The sequence below is a fragment of the Aricia agestis genome, chromosome 10, assembly GCF_905147365.1.
Source record: "Aricia agestis chromosome 10, ilAriAges1.1, whole genome shotgun sequence".
Taxonomy (NCBI): domain Eukaryota; kingdom Metazoa; phylum Arthropoda; class Insecta; order Lepidoptera; family Lycaenidae; genus Aricia; species Aricia agestis.
In genome coordinates, this window is record NC_056415.1 from 4,802,334 (window position 1) to 4,812,895 (window position 10,562).

Below are 10,562 nucleotides of genomic sequence, written 5' to 3' on the forward strand. Positions count from 1 at the left end.
CATCTATAATGGAGAAATATTAATACCAAACTTATCGACTGTCTGATTCTATATCATAAGCTATTTCAAATTTCACAAAAGATTTATCATTTATCGTTTATCATTTTCGCTCTATGCGCTTTATTTCCTTTCAAAATCCATTGAAACAAAGTACTTAATATAAGCCTATTATATAGTTATATAGAATTCAGAAAAAGAAATATCCATGATTTTCATGAATCCTAGCGGATGTAACATTTAATATTGAATACACTATTAATATGTATTTAGATAAGATACGTCAAGAATCCAGATTGGCCGCGATTAGATTATCACAGTTCATGCTCCAAATAAATATCAATAATTGTTCAATAAATCAAAACTCAATATGTTCAATAATTTCAAGTGTGATTTACCAGTTTTGTTTACTTGAACAATATTAATTATTTAATGTTTTTATGAATATTATCTGGTTATAACTAGATGACATTTGTGTCTACATTTTGATTGAACTTTGTGTCAATATTCTCCTTCTCCTTCTCCTAATATGAACCTTCCTTGAACTGCCACGAATATTTCAAGATAATTAGCCAAATCGGTTCAACCATTCTCGAGTTTCAGAGAAAGACATTAATAAATCAAAATTTATTTTTATTTATACAGAAAGAAAAATGTTATATTTGTTACAATAATAATATGTGACGTTCACGTCCAAGTATAGCAAAAATTTTTACATAGTATTCTCTGCAAAGTATTTATTCTCTGCAATTTTGTTCGCGCAGAAATCTTATAAACAGTTATAAACAAACTTACTTGCGGATGATATTAAAAAAAATGTTACAAATTACTTTAGATAATTTTATTTCCATACTAACATATTCATATTAGTAAGTATGGATTATCTCATACTATATCTATGTTCAAGTGTGAATTGTTTGCAATAATCTTATGATTTGAATCTGATAAGTGATATTATAAAATCATAGATATTATATTTTCATAAATATACGAGAAACACAATTTTATAGAAGGTAAAGTTATTAGATTTTTATGTGAAATGGAAATAATAGAGCACTACTGTGTTATTAGTGTTATTACAGTATATATTGCTGAATTGATTGAAGACACAATAAGTAGACAAGGAAGGCTAATATTATTATGATTCTATTTAAAGAAAAGCAGTATTTTGTTGACACGCAAACTTTTTTTTTACACACTAAGACTCTTTCTATTTTTTATACCTGTATATTTACTCTTTAACCGTATCAACTCCCTATAGATAATTGTAATATTATGATACTAAGGGCCTGTTTCACCACTTCCTGATAAGTGCCGAATAGGCTATCCACCACTTAACTTAACAGATGAAGTATGGAGAATCTGTCAAAAAAGTTGTGAATAGCCTATTCGGCACTTTATCAGAAAGTGGTGAAACAGGCCCTTAATTAACTATTACATTTTTTACTCCAACAAAATTTTCTACCTATACCGTAGCGACAATATTATGTAGAGTCCAGACTACAGCGAGTTAAGACTAGCGGTCGGTGGGCTAGGCTTAGCGGGATGACGTCACAGCCAAATTGGCGGCAAGCCAAATTGGGCAAGGTTTTGGCTACCGGAAAATCCGACTTGATATTGCTCGAAATATCACTATCGATTCACTATCTTGATATTTTATTATTTAGGTCTGCTTATTTGATTATTTATGTGGACTTTTAAGCTTTTAATAATTAGATAAGTTCCTAAATTAAAAATAAGAAAGGTGCATAAAAATAACTATAAAACCTCAGAAGAAGCTACAGCTAAAATTATTTAGCTTTTTCACTCATTTATTGTATGCAAGTAAATTAAAATGTTAACATTTTTTAAAACTTAAAGTTTTACAAAATAATATTTCATTAATACAAAGAAGAAAAGAAATAATTAAACAATATTCTAGTAAGCTTGTGTCTAAGCTTTTGTTGTCTACTATTACATTCATTAAGTATATCCTCAGAATATTAGTTGCGAGAAGTGACTTTTTGGTAATACACTATGAATCAGCTATATGTAGGCCTTTTAAAATTAATGGTAATATAAGGCAATAATTTTAAACAGAAATTACAAAAGTTTTATGTGTTAAAACTTATGTAGTATACTTTTTTCTTTTTTCAGATGCACTGTGATGGTTATTATTCAGTTTTTAGTCATTATTCAGTTTTACATTATTAGTTTATCTCTCAAGTGTTAAGGAGATCTTTTCCATTATTAAATTAAATTTAGAAACATAAAAATATACGAAAAATAACCTAACGCAACGGTTGCAACATTGGATTACAAAAACAATTGTCTACGTCTACAATCTACATACACGAGGAAAAAACTAATTAAAAATGTTTTCCAAATCTCTGATTATGTGTTTTAAATACAAAAGAATGAGTCGGTCGCTTGAGTGGCCCGCTTGATGAACTGGTTTCTAGTCTTATAAGAGGCTCTATGCAGATTGCGTTTTTTACTACAACCTACATAGTATGAAACAAAGTGGCTTCTTTAAAACTATGTAACGGATTTTAATGCCGCATTTATAAAAATTAGGTAAAACAAAATTAAAATTGTGTTATACCTAATTTTCATGTATGGATTAATATAATTGTGTTATACCTAATTTTCCTAGTACGTAATTTTCCAATAAGGAAAAAAGTTTGCCGGATTTTATGTTACAATGTAAGAAACTCTTTCAATAAAAGTTCCTAAGATAGATAGATAAGAAATTGTCGATGCGATAGATGTCATACAATGCGGTGACTCTAATATACTATTAGAACTCAGAATATTATTACGAATATTATGTAATTGCATTAAATTGGTTATTGCTTAGCATTAAATAAAATATGTAATTATTCTGTAGACTGTAAACTCTATTTTTATGCTCTAACAATTAATAGAGTCCTATTTGATTAAGGTCTGCAATAAAATATACATAATTATATTTAAAAATTAAGGTTTCATTCTAACTTACCTTGATTTTAATGTTTTATTGTTTGACGAGCGATTACACTGATATCAGACGATCAACTAAAAATTAGATTTGTATCGCTATCGCGATAGGTCCCACATTTTTCCACTCCTTATAATTTTGCGATAAGATATCACAAACAAAGCGATTTTTTAATTGATCGGGCACTAATTACAACTTGAATTTAAAGTCTAAATTAATTCTTTGTTTAGTAATTTCCCGGTGATTAAAATCTAAATAAATTAAGTCTAATTTAACTTAATTAGGGTGCATCTTTGTACAAAGCTAAGTACAAGGTACTTTACCTATAAAAGAACTATCAACTAGATACTTAGGTATATCTACTTCGCCTTTGGAACACAAATTATGTACTTAGTAGTAAGTAATTCTCAAGTTATATGCAACTAGCGTTTAACCCACAGTTTAATGTAGGATACTAACATAATCTTCCCAAAATCCTAATCTGTCATGAACGAAAAAACTAGATTAAGATTAAGATGAGCTTGTAAAAATATTCCTTAGTAGATACAAATAATTTTATAAATCAGATGCGTAAGGCAAAAGCCCATGGACGACGATTCAAACAAAAGAAACATTTAATCAGTAATATTTACTGTTACTGATAAAAGTCACCGACTAAAGTACAATTTTTTAACTATATGATGACTCCGTTGCGCAGGGACAATTGTTTATCGTGAAGGAACCTCACATTTTTCCAGAAATAAAAAAGTATACCATGTCCTTTTCCGGGACTTAAACTATCTCTATACCAATTTTCACCAAAATCGGTTCAGCAATTTAAGCGTGAAGAAGAGGTAACAGACAAACTTTTGCATTTACAATTTTTTATTATGATTTATGACTCAACATTTCATAAACGGCGCCTATAATACAAAAAAGCCTAACATAATCTTCCAACTGAGTCAAACACATTAAATTCTGTATGTTAATTAAAATTAATCGATAGACTCGAATAATGATCGGTACGCAGTAGCACATTTCACATTATAAATCACAGCTGACTAGATATGCTGATAAGCGCTGATATAATATGCCATCTATCTGTATATGCAGTGAGCAGGACAAACATATCGATATCGATTAATACAAGCCCAGCCCTAATTTATTCCCTTTATTCGTTTTAAGGTGCTCCCTCACCGCATTCGCAGCATTCGCTTGTAATGTAACGTTACAGAGTCGAGCATTACATCAGTGAGGGAGGAGAGCCGAGCATTACAATGCGCACCTTGTAATGATAGATACCTATCTTGATACAAAAAATTGTAACATTGATCTGACATTATGGAATCAACTAGCTATGGAATGCTTAAAGTCGAATGTTACATTACACGCGAATGCTCGTAAGTCATGGGCCCTGGAATTATTACATTACAATACTATAGTATTGTAATGTAATGCTCAAAGTCAAATCTTTAATGTCACATTATACATGAATGCTTCCGGTGAGGGAGCACCTTTATGGAATCAACTTTATGGACCTTTATGTAATCAACTAGCTATGGAATGTCCAAAGTCGAATGTTACATTACACGCGAATGCTCATCGCAATGTCGAATCTTTACTGTTACATTACGCGTGAATGCTCGTCGGTCAGGGAGGTATTTTTGTAATGTAATGCTCATAAACTAATCTATAATATTACATTACACGTGAATGCTCCCGGTGAGGAAGCACCTTTAAAGTGACGGCTGTATTAAGAGCTATAGTGTTGCGAACGTATCGAGAATTAAAATCTATAAGCGATTGATTCATATAATATCAAGACTGTCACATATTATTTGTTTTAATGTGTGTATTTATTGAGACTACAGTATTCTCCAATTATAGCAATCAATATGTTACTTACATAGCCGATGGTTTTATAAATACAATTTTAACCATGTATTTTTTATCCTTTTAAAATAATTCTATAAAATTGTAGCTGTAGATATATTCCTTTGTCACATTATTTAGACTAAAAATTGATATTGGCCGATTTACCTGCCCGGGAAGCACACTTTAATAAAATCGGTCCAGCCGTTTCACAGAAGAAGAAAAAGAAAGAAAGAAAGAAATATAAATTTAAGTTTTCATGAAAGTATTTAAATTAATAGGCAATGAGTGTAGATTATAATTTAATTTCGCGATAAATAAATCAAAGTTTTAGAAGGAGCTCGTTACAAATTCACGAGTGCTTTGTTTCTACAACATAAATTACTTTACCAGGAAACTTTTGAGTGTTATAAGTACACTAAAATTATGAATATAAAAATAGCTCTTATGTAAATTACGCCAATTTTTTTTCACGTCAGGCAAAAGTTAGGCTAGAATATTAGTTTTGTTTAATTGAATCTATCAGTACTTCTATACGAATTCATAATGTGTCTGTTTGCTTTACTTGTCGCTTATACCGTATTTTTATGAATAATGATCGATTTGATGAAATTTGGTTATTTTTAAGTAGAAAGGAAGGATATAGAATATAAGATAACAGATGCTCGGATGAAGTGCAACTATATCCGCCTAACATCTAGTAGGTAAGCTATAATAAAGATACATGGTATAGTGTGTCACAAAAGTGAAGAAATTAAAAAACGGCAACATTGTAGTGTCCCTTTTTTCTTAGATTGATTTGAAAGGGATGACACTACGATGTTGCCACTTTTTAATGTGTATGTGTATGTACAACGTGTATGTTAACATTAAAGAGTGTGACAAAATAAAGTGATAATGCTTTAGGCCCTAAATGGGCTCGAGACCCTAAAGTTTAGGGTGTGTATGAGTCTACTGTATAGAGTTCACTGTAAAAGTTGCAGCGCTGAAAGACCATTTTTGTGATTTGTATGGGCCATACAAACGTTTAAAAAAATACTCTTTCAGCCCTGCTTCTTTTACAGTGACTTTATAATATAAGGCACTCATATACACACTAAAGTATTATCCCTTTGTTTTGTCACACACTTTAATATAACATACACGTTTAACATGCGTATGATGATGATAAAAACAAATTCGTTAACAAGTTAGTAATGAAATTTTAACATGATAGTAACCCGTTTAGTTTCGGTATTAGACCAACTTTTAATTATCTTAATTGACTCCTCGGCCTCCGGTCGTTTAGGCTCTACTCGGACTAAAGAAAAGAGAAAAAAAAACTCGGACAGCATCACTTCTTTATCAAGATAAGCCCGACGTTACAAACTCTTAACTTTATTACTGGCCAATACGTCTTTGGTGGTTTAAAAAAATAGCCTAAATATTTAGGTTTTAACTGCGGTTTTAAGCTTTAATTACATTGAGACCTTGTATTTAATTTAAGTGTATGAATAATAATACAAAGCCGTATACAGTTTGTTTGTATGATAAAAATAAAATAAAAGCATTCCATAACAACGATATTATTGCGCCGAAATTTACTTATAGTACGGTTACCGATTTTCTATTTCTTGGGATAAAAACTATTATATTATGTCCTTTTCCGGGACACAATACCAAAATATGTCCTTAAAATCGGTTTAGCGGTGGCATTACGCTACAGATGAAAAGAAGACAGACTTAAAATATAAAATTGTTAATTTGGCCTATGCAAGATAGTTCCTTCAAATGTATTAGTAGGTATTAAAATCGTTTACGTTAACTCCTAACGAATACATTTTAGGATATAAAAATGCATTCATCATATTATATTAATTAAGATAATTATAATGGAACAAATTTTATGTTCATTGTTAGATACGGATATATACATTATCCTTGTATGATGTATCCTACCTATCTACCTAAGTGGATAGGTACCTATCTACTTAAGTAGATAATATTTTTAATTAAAATTTAAAGACGGTAAAATTTCTGTAAGGATTTTATAAGTTATAGGTTCATACTTATGTAGGTATTACATACTTTATTTAATTGCTAAAAATCAATATAGCCTATTCCTATGTCTATGGCTTTACAGAGATTTTACAGTAAATAAGGCTTTTTACCAAGTATAATTCATTGGTTTATTAATAAAATATTCTGATATTTTCAGCACTAAAAACCAATATTTCTAGTAAACCAAACTCAATAACCCAGTAAATACGCAACGTAAGCTTAAACCTATTAACGTAGGTGTAAAATAAAAAAAAATAAAAAAAAAACAAGTAGAGAACCCAAAATCAATATCGTGCAACAGTAACAAGCGTCAGTCCGCCTTACTTCCACCGAACGATTTGATCGATGCCTTTAAAACGAACGATTGAATAATTTATTACGATATGATTCTCTTTTTATTGATTACCGACCGCGCCATTATTTCCGAGAATTTTACGTCCGACATTTTATTTTATTTTAGGTAATAGCGTGTGAATTATCGTTTATAATGAACGTGGTGACAGTCTACCTGCTTCAAATTATTAAGGCGATTTTAGGACACGCTATAAAAAGATTTAAAACCGAAGTCGTCGACATTTAGGCGATTTTTCGACCCACATTAACCTTCTTTTTTATCCTGGCAATAATTTTCAACAGGATACTACGCATGTCCGGCGGAAACAATAGGTATAAGCTTATCGATAGTTCTATCGATAACGTTCGCATCTCGGACCGCATTCAAATTTCGAACTCAACTGTCATGGCTGCCGTCCAAAAACGAAATACAGGATCGTTCGGTACGACATTGACATTGATTTAAACAGATACCGCATATACATCCTATATATTATATAACATACACAATGAGAATTTTAAACACTAACATACAATGCATTTTTATGCAAAATTTTGCTAATGTTTTTCCTTATGTAGAGTCCAACATAATAACGATTATAATGTTTTGTGGGTAGTTAGTTTATTTTGGTAATATTATCTTATCTTTGCACTTTTAGACTGTCATAACTCCAATATCAGATTGAATTTTGCAAGACTGCAAGACCTTAGTTAGCTAGCCTTAAGACAGAACACAGTCATTATGATGGTAAAAACATGCTAACAGTCCTATAAGGACAGCAATTATTAAATTGATATTATGTTACTTATCAATTACACCTCCTAGGTATCTTTTCAATTTATTATAAGAATTTACCTGTTAATTCATAACAAAAGAAAATGTGTTTTTTTTTTCTTTTATCAAAAGAGAAATATTAAAGCTTACTTATAGTTTTTATTAGTCGTTATTACTACATCCCTATAATATTAAATAAAAATCAAATAATAAGAATAATTAATCATAATAAGAGAAAAAACAATTTTTCAAAGCAAGAGCACGTTTAAGTCTTTTGTACGGGCAATATTCAAAATATTTATAAAGTTGTAAATCCTTATTTGATTATAGTTTGATTGGTTTAGACTTAAGATACTCGTAGCACAATTTTTAATTTCATAACATTCGTTTTTTTTTATAGATATAAAAATGTTTATATGTAACATGTTGCTGGAACATCAATATGCTGGAAGAAAACTCTACAACTCAGAAATCTACATAATATTATTGTTTATTATTTTACTAAATGTCCCTAAATGTGCATAAATTTCACTTTATAGTTTATTATGCATAAATATATTTTTATGAAGTATTGATACTACTAGCCAGTGCACTGTCATCAGTAAAATATAGTTATTACCTCCATAAAGTATGGACACCAGCTCATAAAATGTCGTGTACCGTCGGACTCTCAGTGACCACATGACTTTAAATATTGATACTATCACTAAGTAAAACTGTTACTACACTATATGTTTGTATCTCTGTCATGATTTAAAGAAAATATTAATTATGAAAAAAAAATTGTGTATTTTTTTATATTTTTTCTTTATAAAATATAATTTTACTGGACATAATAATATAGAGTTACTAGTAGTAGTATGTATATAGCCGGTTCGTTTATTTGTACTTACACCCATCTAAGTGATATGTTTCTAAAATGAATTATAGTATAGAATAGACATATGTAATTAAAACTTAACTACTAGGCTCATTAATTTCACTATCTCTAACATTCGGCTGTTGTTTTATCAATTACCTTGATATAATTAAGCGCACTTTACCTCGATTGTCCTCAACGGTATGTTATCACTTAATCGTTCACTATCACTTTTAATCACTTCAAATGTAGAGCAGATAGGTGTACACACAGAAATCACTCGCTCCATCCCGTAACGTACATTTTGCGTATATGTTTATGATATATCACGGCTCACGGTTGGGGTTATATGTTTTGGTGGAGCTGAGTGGTGCGCCTGCGCGGCGGAGTGCGGCCCGGCACTCGTGAAGCGGCGTCGTTGGGACGCGACCCGACACTAAACTAGTCGTATGACTTTTTGTTGTGAGCGCGCGCTCGGGCGGGCTCGGGTGAGCTCGGCTGTCGTCGGCTCCACCGACGAGCCGCGAGCTGTCATTGGTGGAGACGCGGCGCGGGCGGCGAGTAGAGGCGTGACTATCGCGCCGATGGGAGTGTTCCCTTATAAAATTTTCTTTTTTTCTTTTTGGGCGGGCGCGTGCAGTTGTGTGCGTCAGTACCGCGCCGCGGTTGATGGATGGCGGACGACGCGCACAATGGACGCATTTTTGTATTTTATTATGAATTGCTGTTACAGCTTAGCTTATGATGCACTTTTAAGTTATTACCTTTAACATAAATCTTATCGCATTTTCAACATAAGCATATAAGGTTGAAAGTTGAAACGTTGTACGATTTTTTCATTTTCATCTTGGCTCTACATTATGAACTCTACTTGTAAACAATGCATTTTATGAAACTTATAACATTTTGGTCAAGTTAATATAGGAATTTTTAGTTACAACTTACAGAGACGACACTTAGTTATCATAAAAGTTATTAGAGAGTAATTAAATATCTTCAGGAAATACAATAGCAAAGCAAACTATATAGTTTGCTTGTATTGTAATTGTTAGTAATGCTTTGTCCACACTGTGCCTTTTTCTGTTCGTCAAGGGCATGCGTTATAGCGCAGCGCAGCGAACGTGAGGCATGCCCGCGACGCATGCCCTCTGACCGTATTCCAAACTTCAAAAATGACAATATTGGCGTTACTTTCCTTGACACATTCAATTATTGAATGCGCCAATATGGAAGTTGATGACGAAAATTGTAGATGAAAGAGCACAATGTGGACATAGCTATTTACATCCCTAAATTACAAAATGTTCTTCTATAATGAAATGAAAATTTTATTAGGTGCAAATTACAATTTAAATATATTATGAGATATTGATGAATTTAAAACAATGTAACTCTGAACTCTACATCCAAAAATAATAAATCTCTAAAACATAATAGATGATTTTGATGTTTTAGATATGTAGAGAGCTTAAAATTTTAGTCACTTATTTCCAAAAAAAACACTGGTCGCCTCTAAATAATATTAGCCTTTCTACTTATATAGAGCAAGTTCCATTTACAAACAACACACAGCAATTTTTAGCTATACATTTAAAAGGTTAAACTTATTACTTATTTGATTACAAAAAGTAGAGCTCCTCTAAATATTTTCGAATAAATACAACTGTGTACAACCACAATAATAAAACTTAATTATTATTACTAAGAACTTACTTACTTATAAATAGTTACTTATAAATAGTAATAAG

The 10,562-nt window shown here is 31.1% G+C and overlaps 1 protein-coding gene across 6 annotated transcripts in view; it reads right to left on the bottom strand.

Annotated features, from left to right (window-relative positions):
- Positions 1 to 9,244, bottom strand: part of LOC121731435 (GATA-binding factor C) — a 97,388-nt gene extending 88,144 nt beyond the window's left edge. For 5 of the 6 annotated variants that reach the window (XM_042120857.1, XM_042120856.1, XM_042120855.1 and 2 more), the window contains exon 1: positions 8,974 to 9,244. The gene's annotated coding sequence lies outside the window, so the exon portion shown is untranslated. The remainder of the gene's footprint in view (positions 1 to 8,973) is intronic. The other variant, XM_042120853.1, reaches the window with a different exon arrangement.
- Between the last annotated feature and the right edge of the window lie 1,318 nt (positions 9,245 to 10,562).